This window comes from Ischnura elegans, chromosome 3 (genome assembly GCF_921293095.1).
Source record: "Ischnura elegans chromosome 3, ioIscEleg1.1, whole genome shotgun sequence".
Classification (NCBI taxonomy): Eukaryota; Metazoa; Arthropoda; class Insecta; order Odonata; family Coenagrionidae; genus Ischnura; species Ischnura elegans.
Window position 1 is genome coordinate 54684141 of NC_060248.1, and position 24924 is coordinate 54709064.

Here is a 24924-nt window from a genome sequence, read left to right on the forward strand (position 1 = left end):
CAGAAACCCGGGTCGTACCATTTGAAATAAAGTGTGGAATATAGCAAAGTATTTTTATTTTTTTAAAAGTACATTTAAAAAATAATAATGATAATATAAATTTATTCCACTCATATACAATTACAGAATATCCTTTACAAAGCAGTGTAATATATAGGTGCCCCATGTGAACCTGTTTTGGTTAGATCATACATTGTTCCCACAGAGCTGGTGGTGTCAATATATGATACAAATCTTCTTCAATTCAAATTAGTGATTATTTTTGTCTCCCTATCGTTTGCACATTCAATTTTTAATATCCAGTTGCTATAAATGCATAGAAAACCAACACGCATGATAGCTAATTTTTTTAGAAACAATACAATCAGATATACATAAGATACCTTAACTTAATAACATTTTATATTACCTTTCTTTGTAAAAACTCCACTTCCTCGTTTATTTATTCAATTCAGCTAGTAACTTTTTGTGCGCCTTTGGACGATCTCAAATAAATCCTCGAAGTTCGCGGTGATCCCTCAGGTTAAATCATCCAGTGAATTTGTTTTTAATATTTGATTTCGGGACTGGGACCCCTCGTTTGATTGACTTAGTGGACCATCACAAACCATATTCTCGAAGTCGCGTAATAACCTATCTAGGTACTTTCGCAGACCTACCAGGTGGCTTAGGTTATCGTCTATAGGACGTTGTAGAAAAGCAAGTGCTTATGTATTCGTGTACATCTATAATTAACTTTCGCGGTGCCATATTTGTTGTCCATATTTTCGATTTGTAGGCTACGCAACATTCCAGGACGTGTTCACTTCGCTACCGCAAAATGTCCGTCGTGCGTCAGCGTCTGAGTCGATAGTTCTCCATGGCAAAGGATATGGTCGCGGCATGCAGTATTACTCCGTCACCTATGTTTTTGTTCGTATACATTTAAATATAAAATATCATTATGTAATCATATTTTAAAGTTAACTAAACCTGAAGAGAATCAAGTTACTGTACTATTTTCGACCCGGGATCTAAAGCTGTTGCTATGCACTATTATATTGAATACACTTGAGAGATCATGAAGCAAACCCGAAGGGTCGAAATCGACGAATTAATTTGCCGAGTGTTCCTAAAGTGTTCTGACAGGAGCGATCGCTCACGTCACCGAGTTTACGTCCTTCATTGGGATCAAACCAGTATTCAGATTTGCTGATAGTAGTCCCCTCAGGGGCGAATACAAGGGGAGGGGGGGTTCCGCGCATCTCGTTCGTCTGCAATTGATACGGGCGTGCGGAAAGGGTTGCACACATTTAAAACGAATTCTTCTGGAAGCCACGAGACACTGGTAGGCAGCGCGCTAGACTTAGATTGCTTGATCAGGTAAGAATAGGTATAATATCATATCATATCCGCACTATATTTCCGACAAAAACGATATATTTTGAGAGATATTTAGCCGAACGGATAGGTATAGGAATTCGTTTTTCCCCCGAACTATAAAGGACTTAATTACTTGGCGGAAATTCGTACGGGAATTTCCTATTTTTTTCTTTTCGGCTGGGGTCCTAACTCCCCTCGCCACGCGCCTATTAGGTGGCTTGTGGAGTAGTATATAGATTAAATGAGAATCCACATACGCCACTGTAGGCATTTAAAAAAATTAGTAGGTACTGCCATAATGTGATAAGATTCCAAATTTTCCCTTTTTCTTGACTGCTTGTGTCCAAACACCCCCCTGCCACGCGCCTATTGAGGCAGTTTTGGGGTAGTATGTAGATCTAGATGAAATGAAGATCTATGTACGCCTCTGTATGCATTTAAAAAAAATGTGCTCCCATAATTTGATGAGATTCCAAATTTTCTATTTTTCTTAACGGCTGGTGTCCAAACTGGTGTCCCTGCCACGCGCTTATTGAGGCAGCTTTTGGGGTAGTATTTAGATGTAGATGAAATGAAGATCTATGCTCGCCTCTATATGCATTTAAAAAAAAAACTCGTGCTGCCATAACTTGATGAGATCCAAATTTTTTGCACAGATTTTTAGCCATGGGAAACTTTTCAGGATGCGTGCTCACTTCGCCACACAAATCTGTCGTTCCGTCAGCTCTTCATGCCGAGTCGAGAGCGCTCCATGGCAACCGACTCAACGACTGCGAGCATCTCGAAAATCCGTCCCCACGGTCGTATTATCCGCTCTCGTAGAGCTGTCGACGTTGCTTGCCGCTGCGGGCCCGCTATATCGAATACCAATGGCATCTCACCCCGCCCGTATTATTATGAATGGGTAGAGAGGATCCGCGATACTTCAATACCCATTCGTTCCCCTCGTTTCCTCCCCTCCCCTCCGGCCTCACCCTCCAGAGCCCTGCGGACGGGAAAAGGGAAAGGGATGAGCAACGAGAGAGAGAAAAAAAGGAGGTATCTTCTCGCATATTATGCCTCGAGATTGTCCTTTTGTTTTCCGTATTTTTTTCCTTGTATTTGTTTTTCCCTTTCCATTCCCCTCCTGGCACTCAATAAGAAGAAAGATAAGCGAAATGTATATAAATGAAAGGACGGAACGTAGGTACTTAGCTCGCTAGCTCTTATGGGTGGTTAAACCCATCGTATAGGGGGCATTTGTGGGATTTCGAAATATATTCTCAATAGAGTTAGTTATTGGAGCATATTAGCGAATCATACTGCTGTAAGTGCGCGAGTGATGCGGAGTAAGTGTTATATTTTTAAAGTTCTTTTTTTGTGTGGAACAACTGTACACCTTCAATTCAATTTACTTAACCATTGCTAGTTATATTTTCTCGCTATGTACGTGCAAACCTTTAGGTAATTGCTTCGCAGTGACAGAGTTTAATGGTTTGCATCTTAAGTAAAGTGTAGCGAGAAAAATATTCATCCGATTATTTTCGTATGAAATAAATCAAATCCTGACATTACGTATGATTACAGAGATTACCTAAGGATAAAGAAAGCATTAAGTGATGGATTTTATGAAGATATTACCAATCGGAAATCGTATTTTTAACTTAGATAAGTTTTTTAAATCATTTTTACCATATTTTTCGTACCCGTAGTGTATCATGAATGCAGAAGAATTTGTACGGCAAATACTTACTAATAACTTTTAGTCTTTAATTTCAAAATAATTGTCCACCTGATGATCACTTTGTTCGGAATCTGTGAAGAATTGTTAATCTACGTAGAATTATGGGCGATAATAATCATGGTATTATTATGTTTATGCTATTTATGTCCTTATAATTAAGTGGTAGCATTGATTGCTAGTAAACTTTTTACACTCAGGGGAATTTTAATATTTTTTCTTCGTTGCTAAAATATCAATGCTGTGATTTTCCATTATATCTTTATCGATGCCCTTATTAACAAGGCACAGTGTATAATTTTCATCCTTACCCGACGATAACAGCAAAGCGTATTAGAAAATACTTTGAAAAATAAAGGTTTTGCTATCACTGCTATGATTAAAAATGACTGCTACTGGGTGAACCTGCATCTTTATGTTTTAATACCATATTTTACTATTAACTTAGTAACACTTCGTGGGAACGCCACCATTTATTGTTGTAAAATGAGCAAAGAGTTTCTCTATTTGTAAAGATTGCAGCCAAGTAATTATGTTTTGCTTGTAGAGCCAGGCGTTGTATGTTGTGTCGCTTCTTTTCTCGGAGACTGCGTTGGCGGGAGTCGGTTGTCCTCCAGCCCCTCCCCCCCCGCGTCTACAACTCTTTTCGTTCGCTCTCTTCTCCCATTGTGTGGAGAGCGACTTGGCTCACGAGTTGTCATTGAATGAAGCCGTGTGGAGTTTTTCCCCGTTCTATTGTACATGTCTCGAAATGATACGGCTGCTCACGAGACTTCGAAATGCGTGACGCCGGACCACTAGGTGGGCGTCAACGAATGGGCTCGTTCACTATTTTTTGAAATATCATCGAGTGTGATTGGTTGAAATGCGAAGAAACCCCTTTTTTCCGTGTTTTGATCCATCGCCTTTTCTCGAGCTATTTCGAAGTTGATGAGGTCACCAACTCGTGTCAAGCGTGTGACCTCGTCTGTGCTACTCCTCGATATTACGCATGGGCCTCGTGTGGTCCGTTGATGTCTACAGTTTTGCTACCGATTTATTTACTCAGTGAATGGTTCTTCCTGATCGAGTGAATAAAACAAAACTCAAATGTCGTCACCAACTCATGGCAAGTGGGCGGCATCTTTTCCGGTATTCTTTTTTTATTTTTTAAAAGCCTAATGAAAGCGAAGCTGAATGGGGAGGAATTACTTTCGTCGAAACTTATCTTTTTCTTCCAGCTACTGAATTATTTTTATGAATCATGATTTTGGGTGTGAGGGAACGACTCCGTTTCCATATGCTAGAACTTCCATCCTTCTCTTTGGATCCTTCTCCTATTAATAGATTCCATTGCCCTTTTCACGTACTCATCCATTCCCATGTGTTGTCTGGGCTTTCTGACCCGGAATTCTTAGTCCGCCTCGACGGTACGACTTGAGTCCAATCCCCTTCTTCAGCGTTTGGGACATCGACCAGCTTTGAAGCTGTAATGGTTTCCGGCGTTACAGGTTGTAGTGTGTAAGGGAGCAGCATTGTTTCTGATGCAAGTCAAGGAGAAATCTAAGTAAGACTACTACTGAGGAAGTCCCAGTTATCTTCGACATAACCGATTAGCACGTCAGAAAAATGTTTAAATACATTTAAAAAAGGCAAATATGCTCGCAGAATGGTACCAGAATGCGGCTATATGACGGTCAGCAATATCAGTAATTATCACATTTTATGGAAGAAATTTAATTTTTGGTATTTTTTTTGTGTTTTATGTTTTTCCTAATGGATTGTTATTCAGTTATATATATATTTTTGTGGACAGGTACGCCCTTCTCTCATTTTTTATTTTTCCTCTTCAATTGCTCTTTCGATAGGAAAATGGTTTCGGAACGCTGAAGACTTTTCCAAAAATAGCATATCCCATTTGAGACTCAATATTTTGCAATTGAAAAAAACCGTTTATTCCATTTGTAAATAATATATCAAAGCGATACACATAGGAAAGATTACCTTTATTACACTCCAAAGACGGTTGTCCTTAATAAGAAGACCTAATTGATTGGCAATTTTTTGAATCGATTCCATTTCATGAGTGATAATCTAGAGTTCTTACGCCCTTTAACGTCGACTAGTTGGTTAACGAACTTCGGAGAACTCAAGCAATCATCCTCAACTGAACCATTAACCGCGTCAATGGGGCAGAATTGATGCGTGTTCTGGGCATTGGCCTTCGGAGCTTTAATTTTTTTATTGCTAGTTTAATGGATTTTTAAATGTTTTGATAGCTACGTATTTCATTTTCACTTTCATGCATGAGATTTTGTTTTTAAAATAAGTGAAACACTGCGGGAACATGTGAGTCTTAAGATTAAAAGAAAATTTGTGTAAAAGTCATAAATCTCATGAAATTAGACAAAATTTTAATGGTAACTATGGGTCTTTTTGCTCTTTAAGGCTGGATAGTAAAATAGATAAAATTAGGAGCGAGTACATTGTAGTAAAAGAAACTAACGAGTTAATAATCGACGCACTTAATTTGAGAGGCATGAAGATGTACTCGGCGATTTCTTCACTACTTTAAACTCAGTTGTTGATAAGTGCCATTTTACCTTGCATCCGACTCTGGTTCCTTGAAGAATTCATTAATTAAAAATTAATCTTATCAGAGATTGACAGACTTACCGATCCTTCCTTCCAACCCTTCAGCGTACCGTGGCGAACGAAATCTTACTGGGAATCGACATTTGATCCAGTGTTTAAAGCAAGAAAAATCCGGCAAAAAAAGCCTCTCCCTTTAACGCCATGGTATGGAACGTATTTTTGAGGTTAATTACAGCGTTTACAACGTGAGGCGCACTTCCTGTTTGGGACTTTATTTGGATGTTTTCACTACGACGCTTTTATCTTGTACTCTTGGGAAAGCATAGCGTTAATTTTTTTAACCATAAATCCGCTTGCCTTTCTGGATGTTGCGTTTTAATGAGCGCGCTTATTCTTGGATTCTCATTCTTTGGGACCCATCGGTTAGTGCGCGTATCATTCCGTGAACTCGGCGCAAAAAAATGAGAGCCTTATGGTAAAATTTGCGACTCGCGGAGGAGGTCCGGCGTACTTATCAAACTGAGGGATGCTCACCTAAGTTCAGCGGAAAAAAAGAAGTTGCTAAGAGCGTGGGATAAACGGAGCAGTCGGCATTTTTTTCATCTCGACAAGGTGAACTCAGGGAGTAGTACTTCCTTCCTTTTTCGCGAGCAGTGCGGGATAACGAGCTAGAATCCACCGCAGGTCATGAGTTCTCGGAATGCATATCCGAGTGGCCGTGTAATTGCCATGTCTGTGCCTCTGAGTGTGTGGGATGAGAGGAATGATTTTTTTTAAATATCATTCTCGCCACTGCCTTTCCTTGCGAAATTCCCTGGGCGAGTGCACACCTGCCCGTTCATACTATCTTCACGATTCCGATCTTTTTTTTTCTTTCCCTCATTCCCGATAAAAAACGAAAACATTTCAAGTCTCCTCATCCTCCCCTCCTATCGCTCTCATCTTTCGCGTCACTGCACAAATAACTTCGTAATCCTTAATCTGAGAGTTCAGAGTGAGGTTGCATTGCGAGGGAAAGAAAAGTTTAGTTGAGCATATAATTTTAAATGCAAATTGTTGTTTGTTCTCGTTTTTTTTTCTTTTTCCTCCACTTGAATCTAATTACCATTTTGAGGTAATTCAAGTGGATGTTTTTTACACATTCGTTTTTTCTTCCACCTCGTTTTAGTCTTCATTTAACTCTTAAATATCCCCTTCGAGCATTAATTGTGTTTAGAAACTGTTGATTCCAGTCCCTGCGTGGAGGTGAACGGGAGAGCTGTGAAGGGATTCCACATTAAAACTTTGCATACATTCTCTTATTGTCAGTTAGACATCCGTAGCCTTACTCATTAGCATAATAAGTCTTGGATTTATATGTCATTGCTCACGTTGATTCCATTTCAATACAATTTCGTCGTGGATTATATAATAAATTTATGAGCCCGGTGTGTAATGAATCTATGGCACGATGCAAGTCATACTCTTCCTGATTAATATCTTATTAAAATGCATTTTTTCAATTTTAGGCTTTCCAATTTTTTTTCATTGATAATTATCGGCCTTAAGGATCTATAAAGTCGGAAAGTATTTCTAAATTTTCTCCTTTAAAATTATTTTGGTCGACAGAAGCAGACTTTTTTTAATTGTCGTTGAAGGTATTCTACCAGTTTCGATCGGTTTTCGTGAAAAATATTGCGAATCACCCCTTGTCAGTCTATCATCTCTACCAAGTAGATATTCCCTGTTCAATTCCCTGTTACTCCTTTTCCCTCCCTCTCCATCTCTAAATCCTATTCTGTTCCTCCTCCTTTCCCGTTTACCTAGGGTTATTTTCTTGAACGCATGTTTGCAAAACATATCCGCTCGCTTCTCGCTCCATCTAAACCCTTTGTCTCATTCGTTACTCATTTAGAAGATTCATCTCCTCGCCCACTATGCTCAGCACTTAGCCCCCCGTCTTCCACCACGTCCATTTCTCCTTCACCATTATCATGCACGCTCTCATTTCCAACATCTTTAGTTCTTTCTCGTCCTCGTTCCTCAGAATTCGCATATCCGTACCCTAATAGGGTTGTTAAATTCATCAAAGAAAACGAAAGGCATTGATTGCGTTTCGTTACCCACCATTAGTGTATTCATAATATCATAAATTATTTGGTTTTAGAAATCCAAGTTTAGACGAATGGCAATGGTCAATATAAACCGCAATTGGAAAAGGCCAGTTAGGCGCCGATGCGATGCCACTCGACGTGACGTCACAGGGACCTAGTTTCTATACGAGTAGATAGGAGTTTTACGTCGTCTTAGATCGCCAATGCACGCATGAGGCACAGAGCTCAGGGAAATATGTCTTAATAATCACTTACTAAAATTGCCTATGGATGGAAAGTTCACTTCTCCTTCACTTGATAGGGTATTAATAATCCTTATTTAAGGCAAGCGCTACCTGCTAGCTAGGTAGGTACTCTGCTACCTGCTAGCATCCTGCGTCGTATCAGCGCTCAAAGCCTCGCCCCAAGGTCACCTCACCTGCGGCAGCGGGAACCAGAACGACGTCACATGGGGTTTTCCCAGCATTCATACTTACCCGTCGCGTTTTCGCGCGCTTAAAAATTTTCATTTTTCATTTCATCGCGAAAAATAGATATCGTCATTTAAAATTCTAAAAGTGTGAAATTCGTACTCCAGGAGTAATAATCTTTCGATTTAGGCAATAAAAAATAATAGTAAACCACCCTATTTATACAATATAAAGGAAAGCTGCGCGATTCGTCAAAAGCTGCTACGGGCGTACAGGATGCGTTACACAGGTGTTAAACGAATTAGGCTGGGAGCCGCTGGAGACTCGGAGGCTGCGCGCTAGGCTTAGATTGTGTGAGGAATGGATATGATAGATATGGATGGCGACATGGAGATATGGATAGGCGACAAAGAGAGCATCCTATTAGAACTCCACTGTATTTCCAGGTCCGACATAAACGGTAAATTAAGAGATCTATTTTGCCGAACGGATCGGTATGGGAATTCGTTTATCCCCCAAACGATGGAGGATTTCATTATATGCCAGGCATAATTTTTTTTATGTCTGCAAATGGAGGGTACAAAATATTTTGCCATTCATTGCCACCAAGGATGAAAATATTCATGAAAAAAAATCGTTTTGCTCCGCCGGAATTCGCTCCCGATTGCTGGTCAGGTGTGCTACAAGTTAAACCAACCAGTCATTTTCTTCCGAGGAAAATCTCAGACTTCATTTCAAGTCCAAACAGTGGCACAGGAGAAACAGATCGTACTTACCAATTAACTGTCGGGAAGGAAACCCAACATAATCGCTATTCAGCGATGGACCTTTACAAAAGCATGTGATTATGTACATGTTGAGCGAACATTATACACAAACAAAAAATAGAGCATGAAACACCTAACATATACGCAGTCACGCGCACGCATGTAAAAGGTATTGCCGCCACGGAGGAAAAAATATTATTTAGATTTTACGGGATTCGAACCCGGATGTCTTGATTTCCGACCATTATTCTGCGCATCTCCCGATGTATATTTTAAATCTTTTCATCTGACAGCATCTTATAGATTCTGGAACTCTCTACCGCTAAATATAGAAACAACACAATCACTTCAGTCATTTAAAGAAAGGCTCTACTCCCATTTGAAGTCCAGGGTTCAGGTTAGTTTATCATCTTTATTTTTTTATGTTACCAAGACTTTCTATGTATACAAATGTGTACGTTCGTTGCGATCTGTGTTAAAACCTATTCTTTTATTATTTGATATTGAATATTTCACTGTTTTTATCTATGCATTTTCAACTTTCAACTTGTTAAGCCTTGGCTCTCAATAATCCTCAAAGCTTAACACATACATACTTTTTGTACTCTCGTACTATCGTTGTTGCTATATTTTTGTCGAAATGCTATTTATTTGTAATATTTATTTAATTAATATTTTGTTAGAGTGGAACGTTATATGTATCTTGTATTCATTTGCCCTCGCAGGTTTATACCTAGAAAGTAATAAACATTCATTCATTCATGTAATGTCATTCATGTTATTTGTTTCATTCCTTGCGATGTTATTCTTGTAACAGAAATTGTGTCCACCAAAGATGCTCACCGTTTGAGCGTGGAATGGAAGTGTATATACCCCCCCCCCCACGCTATTTTCTCCCACCTCTCCTCTTGACTTCACCCGTTGCAGCGAAGGCGCCTCTGCCCCCCCCCCCTTCCCTCCCTCGCCCTGCTCGGCTTGGAAAGGGCGACAAAGGCGGGCGACGAATGGTGACGGGGGATGGTGTGTTTGGGGGCGGGGGAGAGACTCCTTCCCACTGCCCCCCCGTCCCCGTATCTCCCCCCACCACCTCTCCTATCGACGTTTCCTCCGAAGAGTCAGCACCACCTCCTCCTCCCTTCATGCAGTCAGTCTTGGCCACCGCCTCCTCTCCATCCGACGCCATCTTGCGCCCAACTCTCCCAAGTTGCGGCAGTCGTGGGCGCCAGTGGCCGGCCATCTTCCTTCTTCCCCGTCCTCTCGACTCTCTCACTTCTACTCCTTACTGTGCGAAGGCCGGTTCTAAAGGCCGTTTTACACGGTACACGCGCAATCTGACGTACGTGCGAAGGCGCAATCAAAATTGCGTAGTGTAAAGCGGTGAATTTTCTAGAACACATGCGAGAATGCGTGGATGCGAGGCGGCAAAATAGCCCCTGTTCTAATTTCGTTCATGCATTCGCGCCATTCCACGCCGTTTTAGAAATTAATGCAGCTCTAACCTGCGCAAACCGGCCTTAAGAAAAATTAGAGAAAAATGTAACACTTAATGCTATGAAACTTTTTACACGCTTTTTCTTTACATTTTTCTTCGGTTTGTTTGTTTCATCGATGGAATCTTATAATTGATTTTTAACCCGCTACCCATTGTCAGATCGGCTTGAATAATTTACATGTTTGCTTGCTTGGTTCTGATGGCAGTACAATATTCAATTTCCATTCGCAAACATAGTTTTGTCATATATACAGGGGAACCCGGGGCAGAACGGGGTAAGCGATTTTTAAGTGCGAAAAAAAGCGGCAATAATTATAACTAGTCCAGACTAGTGTTACTTAACTTATAAGTAATACCAATCTAGACTAGATATAGTTATTGCCGCTTGCGTAGCACCTTTTTTCGCCCTTAAAAAATCGCTTACCCCATTCCGCCCTGGGTTCCCCTTCATGGCATTAGTCGTAAATTTTTTTAATATACTCCTTACTGTGCGAAGGCCGATTCTAAGCCGGTTATACACACGTTATTTTTCACCCCGATATATCTTCTACTATGATTGATTATATGCATAAACAAAATACGAATACTTGAAACCAATGGCTACGACATTACGGTCTCACACATTTTTTCAATTTTCACATGAAATTCACACTAACAAAACGGCGAAACACCGTGCTATTTTTTATGTAAATTTAATCACGTTCCCTCTCTATCAATTTGTCATAATCCATATGGTTTTCGTAATTCGAAATGAGTTGGTGTTTTAGTAGAAACCTGTCATAGGTCTTCCGCGCATCTTTCGTTCTTTGTTTGTATACTAAAATTGGTATTAGAATGCTCATTCCTTCTTTATATTATATGGTAAATAAACTTTCCGTGACATCAAAGCCTTTTTATGAGTCTGCATTTTATTTTAGCTCCATTTATCTGGAGTGGGTTGAATAACTTCCTTTGAAAACTGAAGAGTGCGCAATGCCAGCGCAAACTTTTGAATACGGCTTTATAAAGTGGAGGGTCTCTTTGTCATCCCGTTAGTATTACTCCGACTTGTTTCTTCGCTTGATTGGCTTCCATTGGTGATTCCCTTTCTCATTTACTCTAAATCAATTCTTCTACTGTCTGTAATTCCAAAAACACTTCACAAAATTTTCTCTATGTTCTTGTTTTTTATGTATTCACTTCATTGATAATTTTCTGCTCTTACATCGTTTAAAATGCCCTAAGTGAATTTAATCAATATTATCTAGCAAAGGAGGAGTTTATTAGCAGGATGGAGCTTCTGAAAGGTTCTTTATGTAAGGGTTTAAAGAAAAGGCTAGTGAAGAGTTTGATCTGGAGTGTGGCTCTCTACGGTGAGGAAACATGGACACTTAGGAAGGAGGACGAGAGAAGATTGGAGGCATTCGAGATGTGGGCATGGAGAAGAATGGAGAAGGTGAAGTGGACAGAGAGGAGGAGAAACGACGAAGTGCTGGATATGGTGGGTGAGAAGAGGCAGCTTTTACATGAGGTACAGAGGAGACAGAAGGTATAGATGGAGGGAGTATTTAGTGGGTAGGGAATGTTGAAAACGGTGTTAGAGGGTAGAATGTTAGTTAAACGAGGGAGAGAAAGGAAGAGAATTTTAGATATATTGAATGGGAGTAGGCCGTACAGGGCCTATTGAAGAAGGTAGTACTTGAGGGAAAGGGGGACTCCCAGACTACTTAAGTACTCAATGGAAACCTACCTTAATACGGTAGAGTACTGTAATAATAATAATCGAGTTTCGTCAGGTGTTCCTTGAAGATAGCATTAGTAAGATAAAACATTACGCCTGAAGAATGGCAGTATGATGTGATTTTCCATTTATGTTCCCCTTGAGAGTCTAATTTCAGTCGCATCTTTTGGATCGGTTACAAAAAGTAACTTACATTGTGACTGAATCGCTCCTGTGGAATTTTTTTCCATTGCACCTGCTGTCCCTTTTATTTTCACAGGTTTCCTCATCCAGTTGTTATAGTACGTAGTTATTATTTCTGGGATTTGAATTTGGCAAAAAAAAACATCTTCCTCATGATCTTATCACTCATTGTTTCTTCCCTTAACATGGATAGGTTTGGTAAGGGTAAAGCTCACTCCGGCCGGTCTATAACAGAAGTGTGTATTCTCATACATTCTAGGTTCAATTGAATGGAATGCAAACTAATGTTTGGGGAAAGTGCGTCTCGTGGGGAATTCATAGTTACAACAAAATATAAAAATAATATTATGATTGAACCTAGAAGAAGAATAATAGAACCTAAATGATGCGTAGCACCTTTTTTCGCCCTTAGGTCTCGCCCTGGCTGCGACTATTCTATTTAGTGCATTGGGATACTTGTGACTCCTTTCTTGATCGCCAAAGGATAAAATGATTTGTAAATAAAGATATACTACAGGAATAATGCAAAGGGAATGAAAGGCAGAACCTCAGAATTAAATTTTATCAAAAATTATCTGTAAATGATGTATTTAAGCCTGATAATTAACCAAAATATGAATAATTGCGGGAATTATGGAAGGAGAATCCGAATCGAATTGAAGTATAAGTTATTTTCAAGGAAATTAAAAAAATATAGTTTGAAATTCAAAAGTAAAGCATTTTTCTGTATTGTATTTAAAATTGTTAGACTTTATTGTTTAATATCGAGATCAAATTCATAAACAATTTGAAATCACGCACAGCAGCCTGTGTTTTCCCAACCGAAATTTTACATTCTGTTACATTACAATCACCAAAATATTTTCTGCCGGAAAAGCCGGAAAATATTGGAATTATTTCTGGGATCTTTGTAATGCAATGAAACGAAGTTATCACTGATTTCTTTAGGTTTCATTACTAAAAATTTAAAACGTTTAGTTTATTAATTTTGCAACTCAATTCCTTTTCATGAGGTTTAGTTTATTTCCCTAGACGTCTTTCTGCGTTGGGGATTTTTCGTAAAGATTTTTCTAAAGAACATCATAATTCAACCTCTTTAGCCTTAGTTTTTGTTGTGTTTAGTTTATGAGAGTCACTTAGTTTAGTTAGAGCTCACCTCAGGTCGAACCTTGGGCGTGTGAATTTCACTCATTCAGGGTTTGGACTATAAATCCTTTCCGCGCACCTTGATTTACCGGTAGTGTTTTTGATGGGGATTCCCTAAATTTTGCGCAGGGTTCAAACCATAGAATTCGTGCAGTAATTAACAGTTCTACTGAATCATTTTGTATCCTGGCTGCGACTATTCTATTTAGTGAATTATTCAATACTGTTAAATGATCTTATTATTAGATTTGTTTTTATTATATCCTTTACTAATTACGTTTTCTTTTTGTTTCCAGGTAAGTTCCTTTCATCATCGATGCTCTTGAAACGTTTTTACGCGGGGTGAGTGTCTAAAATACCTTTTCCTGTTACTTCGAGCTTTTGAGAAGTTTTGGGAAGCCCGCCTCGTGCACACACTATCCAGATTTATCTTCTTTTTTGTCTCGTTTATTTTTTTCTTCTGGGTTTTAAGTCTCTCCACTTATCTCCGAAAAGCAATTTATCAATCCCCTTCACAGCAACTTCATCAGGCGTAAGTGGACCTATTATTAGCCAAACCAATAATGTTGTATAATTCTCTTATTATAGCATAAATTACGCACCATTCTTGAAATCGCTATTCTAGTACACTTTCGAAATAATTTCATGTTTCTCAATAACCACTTCATGCTACCGGTTTATTTCAAGATAAATTTTGAGATCTCCTCAACTTATGGCCGTCTTATGTCAAGTTACAATACCTGTAGTTGTAGTGTATATGTAAGTGTAAGCTGTATATGCGATTTCCACGCCATAGCTCCGCCGAGTAACCTTGTTTGAGGTGATTCTACTGTATGATTCGACACTTATAAATTAGCGCATTATATCCGTTAGATAAATCAAGTATTTAACATTTGCTACGGTATTTTGAAGTGCTCCATTTTGTATTCCATTATGTCGCACATATCTTCTATTTTTTTCCCTAATTTTTTTGCCCTTTTTAAAGAATTTTCCACCTAAGATCATACGATTTATATTTTGTTTAGAATGCAATAATGTTTTAATTACAGTCTTCGTTTCTTCTGCGCAAGTGAAAGATGGCGATTTCCTGGGATATTTTTTAGCTTTCTAAAATCCGTAAAATTTCTGGTTTCATGGAAATGTTTCTAAATTTTATGCTGTGCAGTCCATTTATTTAGAAGGGGGAATTTATAAGTCTTCACAGAAATCATTTTAACGTACCTTCTTGGTTTCTCGAAGCAACCTCTTCAATCGCTCTAATTACGTCCCTTGTAGCCGGTGCATTTGCATATTTTTGCAAAAATCGGGTCAAACTCATCCAGTTTACCGCGCAAATCGCTCTTGCACTGTTCCTTGGATATTCTTGAAGCCGTTTATTGTTGGTTTTCATCAAAATAATTCCCATGGTCACCGTGTCCCCTCTCTTTTGTCCTGCTTTTCCATAGTTTCCCTTCCCCTGTCTCCTTCAACCCCTTCCTCTCGCGTCGTCCATAGTCAGATTCATTGCAAAGCCACGAGTTCCGACCTCCCGACTGACAGTGACAAATAAGTCTGGCATTCCGGAGTAAACAATGCCTTTTCGCTCCGAGGTTTCTCGCGAGGCTGGAGGGAAAATGGGTGCGGGAAGAGTTTTTCATTTGTCTCTTTTTTTTCGTTTCTTTCCGCCATTCTTTCCTTTGCGTCGAAGTGTTGTGCGGGTGAGTGGTACTCGGGCGGAATTTTCATGCATTCCCCCGTCCCACGACCGTCGTCACGCCATGTTCACGTGTGTGGCCTCCCTTGTCGTGTATACTGTGAGAGTATTTTCCATTTCGCCCGTCGTCCGTCAGCGGATGCGAATCAGCCGAGCCGTGATTGGTGGATCCGACGACGTGACGTGGAGCGTCAGGAATTCGTCGAGTCGGGTCGCGGCGTCCATACATCGTTTGTAATTGACGGTTGTTCTCGTTTTCGCGCGGGACAGACAGGCCTTGGGTGGCTGCCTGGTTGGATGGCTGAGAAACGGGCCTTCGTGTCATGAATTAGTTTACTTGCTCGGTTGGGATTTTGTCATCGATTCTGAGGGATGTCATTTGTGTGCAGGCCATGAAAGTTAATATTGTTGCCGGCTCAGCGTCAATTCAGTGTTCAACTTGATTTCATTGACTTCCACAGCTTTGTTGATGATATCAAAAATCTATGAATTATCGTCTTTTAGTGGGAAATGGGTACTTTAGTCGCCTTTGGTCACTTTGAGTGTTTTGTAATTCGTTCATCGTATATTCTCCAAGAGCTGTTGTGTGGATCATTTTGATCGAGTCTTCATGCTGGAAATTTTTATATACATTAATGTCTGTATCAGCTTTCAAAAGCCATCGAATTGATTAGACTATTAATTAATAATTGTCGACGATCATCCATTTATTACTTTAATTTTTGAATCCTCGCGCGTGATAGGGCACAATTTTACCATTGAGAATGCATTGAAAATTGCTGGGTTACAAGTGAAAATGTGCGCGTGTAAGGAATTAGTTAAGGTGGTTCGTGAGCATTGGTTAATCATTTAATCAGGGAGAGTTGTTTAGATAATTTGAGTGAAGGCTGTATAAGTTAATTTTACTCCATGTCACTGACTCGCCTCGAATATTCGGCTGCTCTCCGAGTCTCTATTAGAAATTATTTAAATTATTTTAATAATAATGAATTAATTGATTCGGTTGGTAGAAATTAATTTGTGTTTCGGTATGAGGGCATTGTGATATAATTTTCATCGATGCCATAAGGATAAATTATTCATGTCACAGTCATAGGAGAGTTTAGGACTATTATCAAAAATTACCCGCGGATTGGTAATCAATTTTTTATCGAATTAGCGGTTTGAAATATCTGGACCACTATAAATGGTTCATGCCCATTATTTCAATTCACGGTGAGATCAATGGATCGCATTATGAGACCTATGTTCTCGCCGATTCATGCTCGAGTGTTAACATTTTCAGTGGTTTGAGTAGTTGTATATTGGAGATGCATTTGTAGATACTACACAATAGACATTTAGGATTTTTAAAATTCTCCGGGACTCTTATCTAATCTTGAACAAATCCTCGTATATTGTGCGATCCGACCACAGTGACTCCTTGTACCTACGTTCAAGGATGCGAGATCAAATGATGTAAACTTTTGGAAAACATGGAGTAGTTTTTTTATCCTCTCATAAATTTCTCTTTGTTGATCAAGTGGGATCTTAATGCTTGCAGCGTTTTCTTTCGTGGAAGAATTCCCAGTCCTTGTAAGGGCCGGGAAGAAAAAGAGCACCTAAAAAAACACGCGCCTTTTTATTTAATCAATGCCGGAGATTATACGAACAAAGTGATTTCGGGATAATGCGGAAATATTATGTCAACGCTTTTTTCGATGGATTCTCTCTCTCTCTCTGCGTGGGCGTTCCCCTTCGCTCTCTCTCTTGATTTTAATCTCTTTATTCCGGATGGCAAGGAGAAACCTTTGTTCCCTCTTTCGCCTCTCCTTCAAAAAACCCTCAATGCTCCTCGGAATCAAGGATTCTAACCCCCACCCCCATCGCACGTATATTATCCCTCTAGAAAACGATGAGCGATTTTTGGAATCACCTTCCGATTGATCTAAAAGCGATGATGATGACGATGATGACAAAAAAGAAGGAACAATGACCTCCTCATCCACTTGGGTAAAAGACTCTTTATGATATTTATATTTCCCTCTTCTTTTCATCTCTCGTCACTCCATTATATTGAAGAGTTTTAAAAGTGGTTATCTTTAAAACGCTTTGCTTTTATTTTCCGACGGCGTGATTTTGCCTCCTGACCTTTTTATACTTATCAAATAGAATCAGCAAATGGGAGGATGCGATTATTATCGTTTGTATTTTTTTACTAATTTCCAATTTTTTCGTTCGAGGTAGCGGTAAGGTTACCTATTTAATCTATTCCTAAGGCGAAGGTAGCGGATTAAATTTCCTCTTGGATACGTTTTTCCATGTTGTGGAGTTGTGTTTTTGCAATCGTTCTTTGTTCATTTGTTTTAAATATGGAATTGAACGCTTCATGTTGGCAGTAGTGGTATAGAAAAAGAAATGCTGATAACAAAAAAAATAAATATATTTATTTCCTCTTATTTGTGGTGTATCACTTTTACATGGCTTACAATTATGTCTTCTTTCTGATCGCCTCGTTATTAGGAAGTCGAAAAATAGCAAGCTGAGGCTACAGCGTTATTTACCTGTGCAGTTAAATCTACGTTGCCGCTTGCGGTATGTACTACATTATCATCGATTCCTAATGCGTTCAAAGTTGAACTACTTCAACTTTGTAAATCGATCGACTTTAGATCGACCTTGTCTATTTCTTCGTTCCCTTTTCTCAGTCATTGCACTCAGGGACGTGTTGCGCGGCGATTTACAGTCCTCGCCTGCCAAACAGAAGGCCGCGGGTTCGTGTCCCGCCTGGGTAGATCACCCCTAAACAGGGCACGGTTTTTTTGTGATCGTCAATTGATAATTGAGGGGATGAGAAGCCAAGGAGTACAAGTGATATTTTTCTCAACATAGCTAGGTAAACTTAATTGTTAGAAGAAATAGACAAAAACTTGGTTGCCAAGGGATACTAGTGAGTGTCTACTCTGTGCTGAAATCGAGTGGAAAATCAAATGCACCACTATATATCTAATTGATCTCGTTTGTTATCTAAACCTAATTTATGTGCCTAACTGTTTTTAGAAAAAAAAAGAAATCACTTGTACCCCTTTGCTTCTCACCCACTCAATTGTTGTAGCCCCTCGATGTAAAGGCCAAATAGAGCTGTTTTCGGGCGATAAATCATCATCATCACTGGTCAACAATCCTAGGATTGGTTTGACGCAGCTCTCCACTCAGTTCTCCTATCAGCTAATCTTTTCACACCTACGTATTTCTTCTCTTTCACATCTCTCTTTACTTGTTCCATATATTTTGTTCGAGGTCTTCCTTTTCCGTTCTTGCCTTCCACTTGTCCTTCGACGATTGTCTTCATCAAGCCATCATGTCTCAAGATTGGCCTATAAGGTTGTTCCGTCTTCTTATTAAGGTTTTCATGTGGCTTCTCTTCTCTCCTACCCTTCTTAGGACTTCCTCGTTACTAACTCGGTCGATCGATTTGATTTTCATCATTCTTCTGTAGCACCACATTTCAAAGGCCTCTATCCTTGATTTCTCCGCTGCGGTAATTGTCCATGCCTCACTTCCGTATAGGAGCATACTCCAGATGTAGGTTCTTATAAATTGTTTCTTTGCGATAAATATAAATAAATAAATACTGCATGTAAATTAATAGATTACTATGGACATTTATAAAAACGGATAAAAATTCACTTAAAGTGGTCATAAATATCAAGCGAGGACAGAACGTACTGGGGTATCCTATATGTTGTCCCCTTTAGGTGTAAGCCCAGCTTTACTGAATACAGTCTCCCCCAGATTCCTCCTCACCGCACAGTGACAGTGGAGCGGAGCGCGCCAATACCGCAGTGTCCGTTCTCGCGGACATACTGTGGGGATTATGAGTTCGTCGACGCCCGCCTTTATTTTTCATGACGCCCGCGTGGTGTGTAATTCGTTGCGGGGACGCTTGGTGTTTTTAGGGACGTGGTGTTGGTGCGGCATAGGATTTGCGGCTCACGATTCCCTCTCTCTCTGAGAGCCAGGTCGACACGAGTGGAATTCCTGTTCGAGACGGCGACGACCGGGATCGAAGCGACGACCCCCTCGCTCCGAATTGCACGCGTTCCTCCCGCCGTCACCCATGGCAACCCGCTCGCATTGCATCGTGGGCTGGGAGAGGGAGAGTGGATATATAGCGGGAGAGTCGTCGACGGCGTCATCTGCTCGTGAGCCGACGATAAATAATTCACGATGCGCGGCTACTCGAACGGAAAAATCAACGTATGCTAATGTGTGCCTGACGTTTTTGTGTGCACACTCCCCCATCCACCTCCCTGGTCTAACTCACCCCCTGTCGTGCCTCACCCCTTTCCCTCTGTGTCGGTCTCCTCCCGTTCACTGCGTGGCCCCCCATCGTGTTCCCACCCCCGTCATCCCCCGTTCCCACCCGCCTCCGTTCGAACTTTTCAACCCCCCAACTTTCTTTCGTTCTCACGAATGAATCCTCTCCTGATGGTTTTCTGTTCTCAGATGAAAATACTGGCTTATTGTAAAAGAACAGTCCGGTTTCAGTAATTCATAAGAATATAGTAGGGAAATTTCAAGATGTTGTTTTAATTCCTGTGTGGTGGCATCAAGAGCGTTGTTTAAGGACGAACGAATTCGCAACCTAAACCACTTAATGAACAGGATTAATGAAGCAATGACGAAGCAAGCAATTACGAAGAAATGTTTACTAATGTTTGGACAGAAGTTGCAATCGTTTGGACATTTGTAAAGCGGCTAAGGTCGTAAATATTGAAATGTACTATTTACACAAAAAAAACTTAAAGATGACCAACTCGAAAAATGGAAAACATTAACTATAAGTAATTCTGTTTTCATTGAAACCTTTCAAACCGCACCATTCCCTTGTGATAACCCTGTTTATTAAAGAGAGCTATACGTAGCTCCGTAGTAATTTAAAGCTAAGGCTATCATTGATTCTTCAACATTAGTTTAAATTAATTAATTAAGTAATTATAAATGCATATTATGGATTTTCTTTTTAGGTAACACAAAATATATACTTACTTCTATTAATCATTAGGTAGTTATACCCTCAGTATACCTACCAATCCTAGCATCTAGTACGCTTTCTATGCACATGTTTTCCTCAACTCACGTTTATCTGAGTTTTTATCCGAGTTACTTATCACGAGTATCACTGACAAGAGAAGGTACCCGAGTGCTGGCGCCTGATCTCGTTCAAAGTTCGCATTGTGATGGAAACAGAAATTTTAGGAAATGAATGCCATTATAAACGGTCCAAAGGGCCCTAGTTTTCATGATACCATTGATAAAAATACTGGTAAAACGCCTTTATCAATGAAACCATGAAAACAAAGACACCTTAATGTTTTGTCAATGCAGCTCCTCTTCTGTCGCTAGGCTCGAGGGAGAGCGCGAAAGGGGTTGTATAGACGTTTTATTGCGGTAGTGTTGTATCGTGGGTTGCGTAAATTTGCTATGCGTTTTGCTAGCATTTTCTATCGATAATTTCTCGACAATAAAGGCTCATTAGATGATTGAGCAGGAATAAGAATTATGTCGTAAAATTTCATTTACAATCAATCTGCTAATGAGGGCGATCTGTTCGTGGCAACTGAGAATATTTGTGAAATTTATGATTCTGGGGAAATACATATAATACAATGCAATACAATAAGGCGTATTAACCCCCTCTCAAATTCTAATGGGAGAGAGGAATAGTAGGAGTTGCCTTCCTTCTACATCATCTCATAATCCTCCACACACTTGTCTATCAATGTCTCTACTAGGAAGTGATCCGTACTACTCTTGGGTATTTTTAACCTTAGGATGATCCAGACTTATCCTAGAATCATCGAGTATTACCCGTCTGCATCTATTTATCCGATTTTTGCCTCCTGTCCTCCCTTTCCTCTTCCATTTTCCTCTTCATGAATCGTTCCTCTACTGATGTTTTCGGTACTGCAGTGCTCTAGACTACGTAGGTTTCCGCGATGTCGAGATTCCAATGCCTCCATTTTTCCGGTGCTGCCGCGTCGATTGTTGGTTTAAGATAACAGTTTCGCTGGCACTGCTTCCAGCGTCTTCAGGTCGAAGATGCCGGTCCACGATTCTCGTCCTCCTTATATACGGGCTCAGTCACGCCAGTTGTGGCTGCTGCTCTCTCGTTGGCCCGTTTAATTAGTCTCTTCCAATTGGCATCCAAGTGGTAGCCATCGTCACTATTGAAAATTATCCAGACTTATCCGAGAATCTGAAGACGCTGGCAGCAGTGCCAGCGAAACTGTTGTCTCAAACCAACAACCGACGCGGTGGCAGCGGAAGAATCGAGACATTGGAGCAGTGCTCTAGGCCTGATTTTCTAGGCTTGCTATTCTTAGATTGGTTGAGGTATAATTTATTTATTTGTTTCCATTCCACCGAAAACAGCACACATCGGCCTTTTACGTCGGAGTGTGATAAAAATTTCAATAATTGCACGCGCACGAACAACCATGCCCTGGATAAGGGAAACTTACCTAGGCGGGACGCGAACCCGCGACCTCTTGTTTGGCAGGCGAGGACTTTACCCCGCCCCCACCGAGGCCGGATTGTGAATATTTCACAGGGACATAAAGAACGTCATCTTACAATCTCACTATGCTTCTGGGTCCAATAGAAACGGGAAAATAGAGATACTCTCATAATAAAATGTAAAACGATTATATTAATTTCCACACTTTAATTGGCAAATCCACCAGCGACCGCGATTTTGGCATTTTAGGTCATTCAAGGTAGATATTTTGCGGAACGGATGGGTACAGAAAATTTTTCCCCCAAGATATAAGGGACCTTGATAAATGCTAGATGGTTCTGAGTGGTCACATACCTCCAACGGGCATATCCGTTTATTGCTAACGACTGGTGTCTTAACACTTCCCCTCACATACCTATTGTGGCAGCTTGCGGAGTGTGGTATGAAGGTGTAGATGATTTTCATGGATGCTGTCTGTGTGGGCAGGAGGCGGGAGGGAAAATGAATGAAAAAAGAGCACGCAAAATTTTGGAGGGATGAACAGGAGGCGAGTGACGAAAAAATTAAAAAGAAGAGAAAAATTCGCACAAACACATGCGTCCCTTTTGATTTTGCACACCGACGGGCTGACGCGTGATATTCGACGCTCGGGCTCGGGTTTTTTTTACTCTATTCTCTCGTTTTTTTTTTATTTTTTATTCGCTCAGAGTCCAACCCCTTTCCATCACACCCTCCACATCTCCTCATCCAAAAACGCCTCTCTCTCTTCCTTCACCCATATCGGCCGCGCAGTTTGAGTCGTCCGCGCCACCAACGATCGCTTTATCGTTTATATCCGCGGGATTATTCACAGAGTCAATGTTTGGTTAGTTCCCCGGGCGCCCGATTCCGCGTGTTTGATCCGAGCCGCGCCTCCGAAATACGGGAGAAAAAAATGATGGTGGGGGGGGGGGAGTTTGCGGGTGGTACCGAGGGGACATCGGGGACCCACCCACCCCCTCCCACATCCACACACACCCACTCGTTGTTGCCGCTCGCATGCAGCCGCTGCTTCCATTTGTCGCCCATTGGATATTTGCTATCGCCTCTCGCCACGCCATTCCCTCTACACTCCCCGCAAACACCTCCCAAGCCCCTTCCCCCCGCCTCCCTCCTGCACCGATATCTTCATATTCTCCGCCCCGCACCTCGCTGTCCATATTGGGTGTGTACCCACGCGCTACGCAGGCATGTATTCTCTGATGACTCGACTTCATTCAAATTCCCACGTTCACATTGTGCTGTCGGGTTTTTAGAATCACGTTGTTATTTAACGTCATATAAAATTGGATTATTAGAGTAATTTGAGGTACCAAGGTGGATTTATTGGAAGTTTTTCATTCTGCACATTTTTCCCCTTCTAAATAAAAATTGGCTGACGACTAGTTTCAGTTTGTAGACTCGAAATTGATATAGAGTATCGAATCTGCGCATCATCAAATTGTTGCAATAGAAGTAGAAACTTGCAAATCATTATTTTTTCCTGAATTATATAAGTATGTTATAGTGTTTCTTTATTTATTATATCCACTCTCAATTATTATTTAATCATTATTTCATAACACAAGCCATCATTCTGACCTACCTGCAATTAACTTTCTCGCAGTTTGATTCACTGATGGTTCTACCTCATCGAAATATTTATGTACTTGTTACAGCTACCAGGATGGACTTCGATAAAATTGCCTTGAGAAGGAATAAATTATGACAGCAAAGCATCTAGCTATTAGACTCTTACACCAAAGGCCATCGGATCGACTCCCGGTGCAAAATAAAATCATCCAATAACAATGTATGTGAACCAACGTTTCCATAGTGTCGTGCAATTTGTATAACCTCGTTAAAATTTTTCGTTATATAAAAATGAATAGTGAGTGGGTTTTCCGAGGGCGTATCCGCTGGCTATGCTGCTTGGTACTTCAGAGCGCCAAGTTCGCCATCATCTTCAGGGTGATTGAAGCTTTGCATATAGCCGCCGCGGCAGCTTTCATTTGTCGCATTGCATGTTTGCCATCGCCTGCCGCCATCCCCACTGCCCTTCCCACAAACACCTCTCTCGAAAATTACTGCCCTTCCCCATCTCCTTTACCAATACCCGCATATTCTCCGTCCCACACTTCGCTGACTGCATGATTCACTCTTTGCCTAGTCATGGATTCACTTATGTGTAATTTAAGCACATACTTCTGAAAAATATCGTTCAAATTGACATAAGGAAACATAATTTTAGGATATATCTTTTTCACGTTTTTTTATTCATTCCTGTGTCACCGAAAACAGCACTATTGGCCTTTTACATCGCGGTTTTTAACTTAACTATCAAACGCACACGAACATCTCTTGGATAGGGGTAACCAAACCAGGTGGTACTTGATCCCGCTATCTCTTATGTGGCCGGAAAGTAGTTTACCTCGCCGCCACGGAGGTCGGCATTGTATCATAATGTTATAAGCCTTGCTGCTTCGACGTCCGTATTTCATTCTAAATAGGGGGCCTCAATCCCGAGCAGCGGGGACGTATTGCTCATTAAATTTATTTGTTAAAAATGTTAGGTTATAGAGAGTAGATACCTTGGCGATATTTAAAACCTATAAATATACTTCCCTATACTAAAAACGCATAAATTCGTATGTGATAGGTCACTTGCTTAAGATTTTAAAATTTGAAACGGAGGGAGTGTTGAAAAAGTTACCCACCACATTACCTATACTTCCGAAAGTCTAGACAAATATTGCAATCGGCCGAGATAAATTTTCGCTGTCTAGTCGTCTCCTTATTTTATTAAAACTATTCTCATTTCGTGATAAATTGTCTTTGTCCTCTTGGCTACCTCTTTAACCCCTACGCTGCGGGAACGTTTTTAACGTGTTGTTCACTGACTGCGAGGAAAATGTTTTTAACGTTTGAACATTGCTCGACTACCTACTGTCGCCGTCAAATAATGTGCCGCTGTAATTATCGAATTTATATCTGGGCTTCAATGCATGCTATAATAATGAATAATGCGTCATTTTAAAGAATATTTTATTCTAAATTCTGATTTATTTTTTGTTTTATGAAAAATTGTAAAATGTAGACGCGCCAGTGCAATAAATGACTCCGCGCACCGTAAAATTAGCCCTTTGTCAACTTCATTAACTTTGTAACTCAACCTAGGGAAAACTACTACGTCTACAGCATTCATCTTCCACAAAAAGTTGCATTCGTCAATGCATATTAATAA

General features: G+C 40.4%; 1 protein-coding gene across 1 annotated transcript in view; it reads left to right on the plus strand.

Annotated features, from left to right (window-relative positions):
* The window catches only part of LOC124155807 (Fanconi anemia group J protein homolog), a 655383-nt gene that overhangs the window by 215762 nt on the left and 414697 nt on the right, over positions 1–24924 (plus strand). The window lies entirely within an intron of this gene.